Raw genomic sequence first — 11,102 nt, forward strand, 5'->3', positions numbered from 1 at the left:
TAAGGTGCTTGAAAATTTATTTATTCTGTTGTTTCTAATCATTTGTGTTTTAATTGCCCAACTACCGATGTCCAACATAGTTTTTTTTCCTCTCGTTCTTGTGTCACTCAATTAAATAATTTAACCCATACTTAGTATACTACTCCAGACAAACCCAAACCTCCCAGAATTTGTTTTCCTTGATTACACTCCTAGGATTCCTCAAGGAAGTGTTCTCGTGAATAGGCCTACTGTACCATGACTGTACATAGCCTAGGCCTACTTACACTATTGTTTTGCCGTTATGAAACAGGTCTCTTAACTTCACAATCTACAATCATTGACAAATAGCCTATATATTAGGCCTAAACCAAGTTTATTTTGTAGTGTATTTTGCTTGGCTTTTTGTTGTTAATAAAATGTTTTATCTATGTTAATTTTGTGATTAAGTAATTCATTTAAAGACATATTTTTAAAACAAGTTTTATAGGATGCGTGCTGAAAGAATATTGATATGCGGAAAAGTAAAATTAACCCCCCTCCCCACCCCCAATTTTTTTTTGTTTTTTGAGATGTTAAGGCAATGTATCATTTCGAGATCTTGCTTATTAGGTGTTGGTTTACTTTATTTCAAAAAGGAAAAAGGACGCTGCTTCTTACCATACCACGATAACTAAAAATTGGCAAATCCAATTAGTTTCAAATTTGGCAAAATGCAGTGAATGAATTTGGTGACTATTAATTATCGCAATTCCCAAATTTGTGTTTAGTTTTTGCGTACAAAGGAACGTACACACCCGCAGAGTTCTGGTTTATAATTAAAATGGAAATTATGTTAATTAATGCAAATTAAGATAATCTGGTTAAGATTGTAATAAAACATAATTACAGAAACATATTGGCATCACTTTTATGAAAATATGGCACAAACTGTTAGTAGTATCAGCATAATGATAAAAATATAATATATATTAATTTTTAAGAATAGACATTTGACAGTCAAAAATGTGTGATTATGTGTAATTCTGACCTGTAAAATATGTCAAGAAGATGGTAAATATTAAATGATATTTTTAATATTTTTAATATTCTAACATTTATTGAACTTAATCCTGCTAATTTTTCAAGTTGATATTGCAAAATCCATATTGGGTTCTACCACCAAACACGATTACCCATATTTCTCAAATTTCTGGCTGAACCATAATGGGAGGCATCTATTGGATAGTATTCATCATTGGTTTATATCCATATTTAATTTACCTATACAGATAATTGTTTCATTAACCCGCTGTGATTGTGAGCAATAAGTACAGTGCGCTCTCTCTAATGAGATTAGTTTATATATTATATATAACCAAAATACTGAAATATTTAGCTTGGCTTTCTTTAACACACCGGATTATTTACAAAATTGTATTGATAGTTTTTAAATTTAAAAATCAGATGGTTCTGGACTCTCTAAAATCATATCTGCTAAAAAGAAGCCTTTCTGACATTAGATGGTAATTAGTAATAAAATTGAAATTGGTAAGTAAATGTCACGGAAACACCAGCTGGAAATGTAAGATAAAAAAAATACACTGCGCCTTGAGCACCTATTTTGGTGGAGATGTTTGCGCTATAATATTGCTAATAGAGTATTTACGAAACAGGACGGTAGAGGGACGACGGACTACCGATGTGCACTGATGCGTGAAATCCAGCCTGTTGTGCTCTTTCTATTCTCGTTTACGTATCTAGGGACGACGTCATGCTTCCAACGTGATGGACCTGCTGTGACGTTTGTTGTGCTTGCAGAGGACGTGCTTGAGCCGGAGGAGGAGGAGTACCTTTTGTTGAGTGACCTAAACACAAATAATCATATTGATGTACCCTACAAGGAGTACAACAAGTTTTACCTCGAATCATACATGGACGATGAATGCAATGCTTATTTCAGGTGTGGTCCTTTATTTAATTTTGGCCTAGGCCTGGCTAGGCCTAGTCCCTAGCTAGAGTTTTGGCGATCTTTTATTAGTATAGGCCTAGTTCGAGCCCTTATTCTCTAGCTAAGGCGCCCTATCTGATGCCTGGGGAGAGGGATTAGTAGGCCTACCAGGCTACTATGCCTAGGTTGGGTTGTCTCACATATTCTTCGTTTCTCTCCTGGTATGGGCCTATATAGTCAACCTAGCTTCTTAATTAGATAGTTTGCCTTGCCAAAAAAAAAAAAAAAAAAATTGCTGGTTTTTTTTTTTTTTAAAATACTTTTTAAATACAACATTCCATATTATTAATTAGTCTAGGGCCTAGGTTGGGTAGAAAAAAAAAACAAAAACATGTATATATGCCTAGGCCCTCAGCTATATAGAAGACGATACAAATCATCATTATTACCATATACATGAGTGTGGCAAGTTAAATATCACCATGTGTGAGGAGGGCCAGGTTGGAGGAATATTTTGGCTCAGGTTTAATAATAATGTTTTTTTTTTCCTAATATAGATTTATGAAGGACGACATATATCTTCTTAAGATAGCGTTAAAGATTGACGATGAGATCATATGTGCAAACGGCCTCAAGATCCAGGGTATTGAAATGCTGTGTATACTGTTGAAGCGATTTGCCTATCCGTGCAGGTAGATTGATATAGTGCCTATGTTTGCAAGGCCGATTCCTCAATTTTGCATGATTACCAATATGATTATGCGGCAAGTGTACGATCGGTTTCATCACCTTTTAACTAGTTTGGACCAACCTTGGCTACAGGCTGAACATTTAGAAAACTTTTCCAATGTTATCCATGCCGCCGGTGCTGCCCTTAAGAATTGCTAGGGTTTCGTAGATGAAACTGTACGCCCAATTTGCAAGCCCGGAGAACATCAGCAGATTGTTTACAATGGCCATAAGCGTGTCCACTCCCTGAAATTCCAATCCGTGGTAACACTAAATGGTCTAATAGCTAATCTATTTGGTCCAATTGGGGAAAGTCGGCATGACTCATTTATGCTAGAGAATCAGGTTTGCTACAAAAGTTAGAGCGCCATGCCATTAAGGAAAATGGCGAACAACTCTGTATTTATGGTGATCCCGCATATCCCCTACGCCCTCAATTACAAGGCCCCTTCAAATGGAACTTAACACAGGAACAAGAAGACTATAATAAGTCCATGAGTCAGGTTAGGGTGTCGGTAGAATGGTTATTCCATGACATTGTAGAGAATTGGAAATTTAGACTTTAAGAAAACTCAAAAAATTTGAATGAGTGCCATCGGAAAAATTTATATAGTGTGTGTCCTTTTGACAAATGCCCACACCTGTCTGTATGGCAATATCACATCAAAATCTTTCAATTTAGATCCTCCTTCCCTTGAAGAATATTTTCTGTGATTCAATTCAGTCAACACGTGGACTGTAATTGAATGCATATACTGTAGTATTGGACTACCAAATGTTAATTATCCTGGTGTAACAGAGAATTTACTATGGACTTCCACCCCCTCTGCTTCCCTCCCTATTTGGTAACAAGCAATGGACTTTGTCATTTTGCCAAATGTTAGTAATTGTGGTAACTTTCATAGTGTATTAATTGTGCAAATGATCAATTCACACAGGTATCAGAAAACATGAAGCCCCGTCGTTTTACTACCATCTTCCAAATTTGAAATCATTCAAACTCCCCAAAATCTTAGTTGGAAACTAACAATTTTTTTATTGAATAGTAACATTTATTTTGAGTCATAATAGATTTCATGCCAACTTCCCTCCTATTTGTTACCCTTAATCTCTGATGTACAAAGCAAAAATTTTGACGGCCATTTACTGTATTTGTACTTGTTGCAAATGTGCTATGTTACATGATAATATCAACGGAAACTTATGAAGGGCAAAGAACACTGCAACATTACATTCCTAGTGCAATTTGTTTTCTAATGATTCTTGAAGAGCAGGTGATTAAGCAAATTGCTAATGGGAGGAGGCACAAAATTCTACTGAAGACATGGCAATCACCCCTTAAAATTAATGTATTATATTGTACAGTACAACTATTGTTTACTATAACATTTCTCATTAAAAAATTCAGACACAAGTTTGAATGGAACAAATGTATTCAAATCAAGTTGATGAACACGTAATTTATTTTAAGTAACCAAAACATGTATGCATATACAATTATACTTCTGTATAATATTTGGTAATCAATAAATGTTTGCTCTGCTTTAAAGTTTATATTGCACATAAGAGGAAATGACAATACATGATAATTATATACATACCAGGCTGTAGCTATTCATTTATAAAATGAAGGTATAGCAATACTTTATGCAATATATAATACTATATGTACTACTGTATAATAATATTGTTATCTGTTTTTTAAGTCTATATTGTACAATGTTAATACTGTAAATTAAAATTTACATAGTATACTTTAATGACTTAATTAATTTTTATAAACAAGTGGAGACAGCAATACCAGTGCAATAAATTTGTATATAATACATGCAATATGATATATTAAATGTGATCGAAATTAAATGTATGAACTTTTAACATCAATATTGCATAATAAAAATGGCGATACTTAATTTGGTGTGTGGTAGCAAAATGTACGCCTTTTACTATTTCTTCAATTAATTTGCAAAAAAATAATCTTCCTATTCAAAAAATACACAGATGATGTTTAATAACTAGGGGAAGAATAATAAAAGGGATTGCCAGCACTATTATTATTATTATTATTACCATTGTACTGTACATGTAGCCAGCAATACTATTTCATTTAAACCCACAAAAACAAACTTAGCAACAGAAAAAACCAAAAATTGAAACATATAACCCATCTCTTCAAAGTTAAAAAGTGCCATTTCCAGGAATGTAGTTGCCATATTCGTAAGTTTTTTGCAGCTCTGCCTCTGGAAAATATAACATAGCATGGAATTTTGAGACAACCTATTATTAATATAAGGATTCATCTCACACAGTTCAGTTTAGAAGGCCACATCTGCTGCTGGGCCTAGCCAGATTAGAGTAGGGAGAGGCCTATCAAGCCATGCAACCTTTACCAGATCTATTGAATCATAATTATGAAAAATATTGTTTTTAATTTTTAAACCACAGAATCACTCAATTTCAACAATAAATATAAGTATATACATACCTTTTAAAGGAAATTGAGAAGTCATTCTTGTTTTGTTTACTTTTCGTTCACTGTGGACTGTAAAACATCAATTTTCCAGTCGTTCTCGGCTTGACGACAACGGTCCAAAAGCTCGCGCGTGCACATTATCACTAGTGGGCGGAACTTAGTTGTACCAACCGTCGTCGTCCCTCTATCGTCCTTTTTCGTAAATACTCTGTTATTACTATTAAGAAAACGTTTCTAAACCTCCCTGTCTAAAAGCCTGTAACAACATAGATTTAAAGTCATTATCTCACTTGGTCTTCTGTTTCGAGCACATGGGTTTGTTTAGACAAAGAGGTTTACTTCTGCATTTCTGGCTGTATTCGTCAGTTGATTTTGTGGTTTTGTATATGGAACGCCCAAACAGCAACATTAAACGTACGTATTTCCTCATCCGGTTTTATATTGAACGCTAAAAGGGCAACTTCATTTACTCATTTTACTGGTTTCTAAAAATTATAAAACTGCTATCAAAACTACATGCACCTGAACTCAATGCTCTAGTATTCTATTTCCATAAAGCATGCCTTGTAATTCATAAAAAAAATGATCTTACTAGTGAATTTCTGACATTTACGAAAGAAAATAATTGAGCGAGGGAACTTGCAACCTATCTACTGGTTGTTTTTTTTTTATCAAGATTAATCGTGACGTTTACATACTAGAAGGTAATAATATTACTTAGTAATAATAATAATAATATATTGTTATTTTTGTTATTATTATTATTATTATTATTATTATTATTATTATTATTATAAAGCACTGCAGTAGTGCTGAAGTCGCTATAGGGGGAAGGAACCACAAATTACCTGAACCTTTAAGAAAGAAAATGCTACATCACCGCACTGTTTACATGCAATTTGCTTAAGCTTGCAATCAAGACAAAGAAGAAAATGAAGAAAAAGCAGATGACCACAGATGTCTTGAGAGCTCTTTGAAACAAAGCAGACACTGCACGAGCGAATAGTTATTGGCAGTTTATTCCAAAGATGCGAAGCTGCAACAGCAAATGATCAATCATCCCATAAACATGCAGACCTAGGGTCAACAAGCAGAAGTTTGTGAGTACTAGAGCAGAGAGTTTGTGCGTACCACATACCTCACCAGCAGTTCACGAAAATACTCTGAACCTTCATCTCTCAGGGTCTTAGTAATCAGCAAAATCTTGAAGATGCTTCTAAAAAAACAGGTAGTCAATGAAGTTCTTGTAAAAATCAGAGTAATGTGCTCAAATGTTCCTGCTGTATTTCATTCATTCATTCATTTATTCAAATTCAAAGATGCAGTACAAGAAAAGAAAACCGAGTTTTTTGAAGCTCTTAGAGCCTATGACTATCTAAATAAAATCAATAAGAACTAGATTTGAACTCATCACTGAGGATGAGTTAGGTGATCCGCCGCACTTTGACCCTCATTAAGATCACGCGGTGCTGATTGAAAAGTGTCATAATATGCTAAAATATGCTGTAATTAGTTTTTTTTTAAAAGAATAATTTTGAGCATTTTAAAAGACTTACGCATGCGTACAAACACGTCTTGACGCCCGTGAGTACGGTAATGTCACAAAGAGTGACTCCTGACTCTGTCAGGAACACAAAACATGTAACAACGCGTCAAGCTTTAGTATGTGCTGTGTGCGTTCAGCCATTATGATCTATAAAATCATATTTACAACTTATGTGCTTTCAGAATATGTAATAAAAATTGGGGGTCACCTTTCAACCTAAGGAGCTATAACTGATTAAAAATATGTCTGATTTTAGCATAATTTCACTGTATAGGGGCACAAATACGCGTAAAGATACCTATGTTTGATGCGCACGTACAGTATTGCTGTTGGCCAAAAGATGACCGGAAAGAATGAAAATTTGTGAAAACAATTTCAGGAACCCAAAATATGTAAAAAAAACCTAATTTCTAACTTCCATACGTACTGCGCATGTAAAAGTGCGCGCGCGTAGTGGAAAATTATGAAAAATTTTGAAATGCTCAGAATGGCCTGAAACGTGCTCTAATATAGTCAAAAAGTGATTTCGAGCATTTTGAAATTTTGACGCACGCGTGCGCGCGCCTCAATAAGCGTACACGTAAAATTAGGGTACAGTACATTCAACATTAACCCAAAGTTAATGCTCACTTAATACGATTTCGAAATGGCAATTGGTTGGGCTGATATGATCGATAATGTAAAAACGCAAAATTGCGCGTAGATGACGTCACGCATGACTGAGCGCGTTGAAAAGCTTACCATGACTATTCCAAACCAAGCCAAATGTTCGTTGACAGCGATTGTGCGTAACTCGTGGCATTTTTTGAGATATCGTGCGAACAGAAAAGGGGAGAAAGAAAGAAGAATAAGAAAAAAAAGATGATGATGATCCTGACAATAACAAGAGGTGATCCGTTAGTGTAGCGGATCACCAATACTGAAAAACAACGTAGTACAAAACATGAAGAAAAACTTTATCATTTAAATTTTTGGAGATATAGCAAACAATTACTTTAACGACTCACTATATGCAACAAAGAACTTTCCTTCATTTACAAAAGAAACGGCAGATTTATTCTTTAATCAGAAGTATGGAACGCCTAGCACCATCAACATAAATGAGTTAAAATGGATTCCGAAGTTGCGTATTCCGCCATCCGAGATGACTCCTTTCAATATCGACAACATTCCTCCCCGTAATATTAGGGAAGTGTTGAAGCGTAAGAATGCAAATTGTGCTCCTGGACCTGATAGCATCCATTATGGAATTTTAAAGAAACTCACATGTACCCATTCTTTTTTAGCTACACTGTACAATAAGACTTTGGCCTCTGGAGTCCCAGTATCGTCATGGACAGACAGCAACATTATTCTTCTTCACAAGTCAGGAAACACAGATACGCCTTCTAATTTCAGAATGATCGCGCTTTCTTCCTCTACAAGTAAAATATTTCATCTCATACTGACCAACCGCATCGAAGAATTTGTAACTAAGAACTCTCTTGTTAATACCTAAATACAGAAGGCTTTTCTGAAAGGTATAAATGGATGTGTAAAACATAATCAAGTTTTGCACGAAATAATTCACCATGCTCGCATTACCTTCTTCGACCTTGAAGACGCTTTCGGCTCTATTCCCCATTCTTTAATTGAATTCACTCTAGAGAGGTGTAATATTGATCCAAGTATTAAGACCTATATTACTGACCTCTACTCCTGCTTAAAGTGGTAAGGTTACTTACTACCAAGCATTGGTCATCTAATGAATTTAGATTCAGGAAAGGTATCTTTCAAGGAGACCCATTATCTCCCATCATATTTATCCTTTGCTTTGAACCAATCTTGCAATTCTTAGAACAGGAGCTTTCCCACGGTTATAATTTGGAAGGGACCAAGATTATATCCACCCCATTTGCAGATGATTTCTGCCTTATTACTGGTAATAAAAGAACACATCAAAGACTTATTTCCAAAATTATCACACTAATCAATTCTTTAATCAGATCTGAGTTCAAGATCAGAGTTTACTCGCAATATTTTATTCCCAGTTTAAAATATCATATTACAGTCAATATCATATTACAGTCAATGACATGTGTGGAAATACAAAATTTTTGGGACCTCCATATGAGGGGGGTTCCTGGTCCAGGGAAGGTTCTTTGAACTGCTTTCCCTCCAAGACACATGTTATCATTGGAAAAGTATTATTTTTAATTTGCCAAGGGGAGGTCCTTAAATTTTTGGTCAATGCTCTTGGAGACTCACTCAACACCAGGGTCAATCTACATAGATGGGGAAAATCCAACTCTGTAAAATGCAGTTCATGTGGTAACCGGGAAACTCTTAATCACGTTCATAATTTTTGTCAAAGATCCCTGGACCTGGGGCGCCTTACATGGAGGCACAACAACATCCTCAATCATATTGTTAAGACTCTTAAGAAAGGTTTTTGTAACGTTACTTGTATCCCTGAAGTCCTATCCGACCTCGGAGCCAGCACCCAGCGTTTTCACTATACTACCATTCCTCCTGAATGCTTACCAACCAAATTAATACCAGATTTATTGGAAAAACCTAAAGAAGCTCCTCATTTTTTAACTTACCGTCCCTTTCGAAACTGGCATCGATGCCGCCCACTCCAGAAAATGTAACAAATATGCACCACTAATTTCTGATATTATAGATGCAGGTTTCAAGGTTGAACTCGTCTGTTTCGTAGTAGGCTCCAGAGGATACATTTCCCCAGATAATATTAAACGTTTAAAGAAAATCCACAAATTTTGCAATAATTCAATTTTATTTAAACAACTTCGAGACAATATCTCCAAAATTGCAATTGTTTCCTCATTTACCCAAAGATCAACCTTCTTGAGTTAATCTGCCTCTTTTTGAATTGACAATTTAATTGAGTGCTGTCTACCTTAATTTGAATGATAGGCCTCTCTCTATTTTTTTACTTTTTCATATTGGTATATTTTGTTTTAATGTTTTTGTATGTCAACTCATTTAGCCTTGCGTGCTCCCAGTTTTGGAACACTGTTCTGGGCTCTTTATTTGTTTTCTGTATTGCTTTTATGCAATAAAGTGATTTTATACATATATATACACGTACACACACACATACATAATATATATGTTACCAAAACTACTTCAGCAGTAGCCCCATGAGATCAAGGTTATTGTTGCCAGGGAACGGATTTTCATATAGAATCGTTGTGATACTGTCACAAATACCATGATTAAAGCAGTCAACGTTTTTAATGGAGCTTTTGAAGTTGCTACTATAAGTTGCATTAAATATATATTTGCATAGAGAAAAGTCTGATCGATTTGCAAACCGATTTTTAATCCTATCAACAAATGTATTCTTTGAATATTTTGCATGGGCGTTGCTCATTCTTTGAATGTAGCAAACACTGATCTCTATTATAATGCTGGATTGCTCATTGGCTGGTTTTAGTGAAGCCACTGACTCCATTTTGGGGAGCCCAAAACAGCACAAATACAGATGTAAAGAAATCGTTATAGAAATTGTTGTTGGTATGTATGTGAATATGCTAATTAATACTTCACTATTTTAAGGTAAAAAGGTAATTTAGGCTAGTTACCACTTTTTAGCAAGTCCGATTTGTTTCAAACTTGGCAGAAGATAAGAAGATGGATATGCTACGTTACCAGCAAAGATCAAACATATGCCGTTTTTTTGTAAGAATCGACCAACAAAAAAGGTGGGAAAGAATGAAAAAAGAAATAAATAAAGATGAACAATCCGAATGAAAACAAAGGTGATAAGCTCGGAAGCGTATCACCAACTAGATTTGAGCTCGTCACTGAGGACTCATGAAAACTCATGTGCTTTCAGAATATGTAATAAAAATTATAATAATAATAATACACATTTTTAAAGCGCCTATTACAGCAAACAAAACTGGCTTGTCACCGGCGCTGGAGGATGTTGGAAAGAAGTTGGAACTATTTGATGAGGAAAGATTTAAGATTAGATTTGAATAATTGGGGATCATCAAATGATACTTAATTGAGGAGGCAGAGACTTCCAGAGTTTAGGAGCAGAGAAAGAAAAAGAGCGTTCACCGGTACGAATATGCTTGACTCGTGGAGTAACAAGTTTGAGGGATTGAGAAGAACGAGTAGAACGGGAAGGAACATGTTTGTCAAGAAGCGAACAGAGATAAAGTGGGACATGACCATGGATAGATTTTTGGGTGTGAAGAAGAATTTTAAAAATGATTCGCTTATCAACTGGAAGCCAGTGAAGAATGTTTAAAATTGGCGTAATGTGGGTTAGCCTTTTAGACAATGTTACATTACGAGCAGCAGAGTTCTGAAGTTTCTGAAGGTGTCTAATGCAGGGCCGGCGGAACGTTTTTGAAAGTGGGGGGCCCACTTATATAAGAAGTCGCGCAACAGGGGTCTTGGGTCAGTGGGGGGGGGGGCAAAGGGAA

The 11,102-nt window shown here is 35.4% G+C and overlaps 1 protein-coding gene and 1 long non-coding RNA gene across 2 annotated transcripts in view; both read left to right on the forward strand.

Annotated features, from left to right (window-relative positions):
• LOC117115308 (WD repeat-containing protein 92-like) overlaps positions 1–11,102 on the forward strand; it is a 110,093-nt gene that overhangs the window by 38,506 nt on the left and 60,485 nt on the right. The gene's annotated exons all lie outside the window — the stretch shown is intronic.
• On the forward strand, positions 225–4,686 carry LOC117115309. Its single transcript, XR_004446540.1, has 2 exons — positions 225–1,921; positions 2,467–4,686. It is a non-coding gene; the product is annotated as an uncharacterized LOC117115309 (long non-coding RNA).

This window comes from Anneissia japonica, unplaced genomic scaffold, assembly GCF_011630105.1.
Source record: "Anneissia japonica isolate Jap-2015-1 unplaced genomic scaffold, ASM1163010v1 scaffold287800_len1627635_cov199, whole genome shotgun sequence".
NCBI lineage: Eukaryota > Metazoa > Echinodermata > Crinoidea > Comatulida > Comatulidae > Anneissia > Anneissia japonica.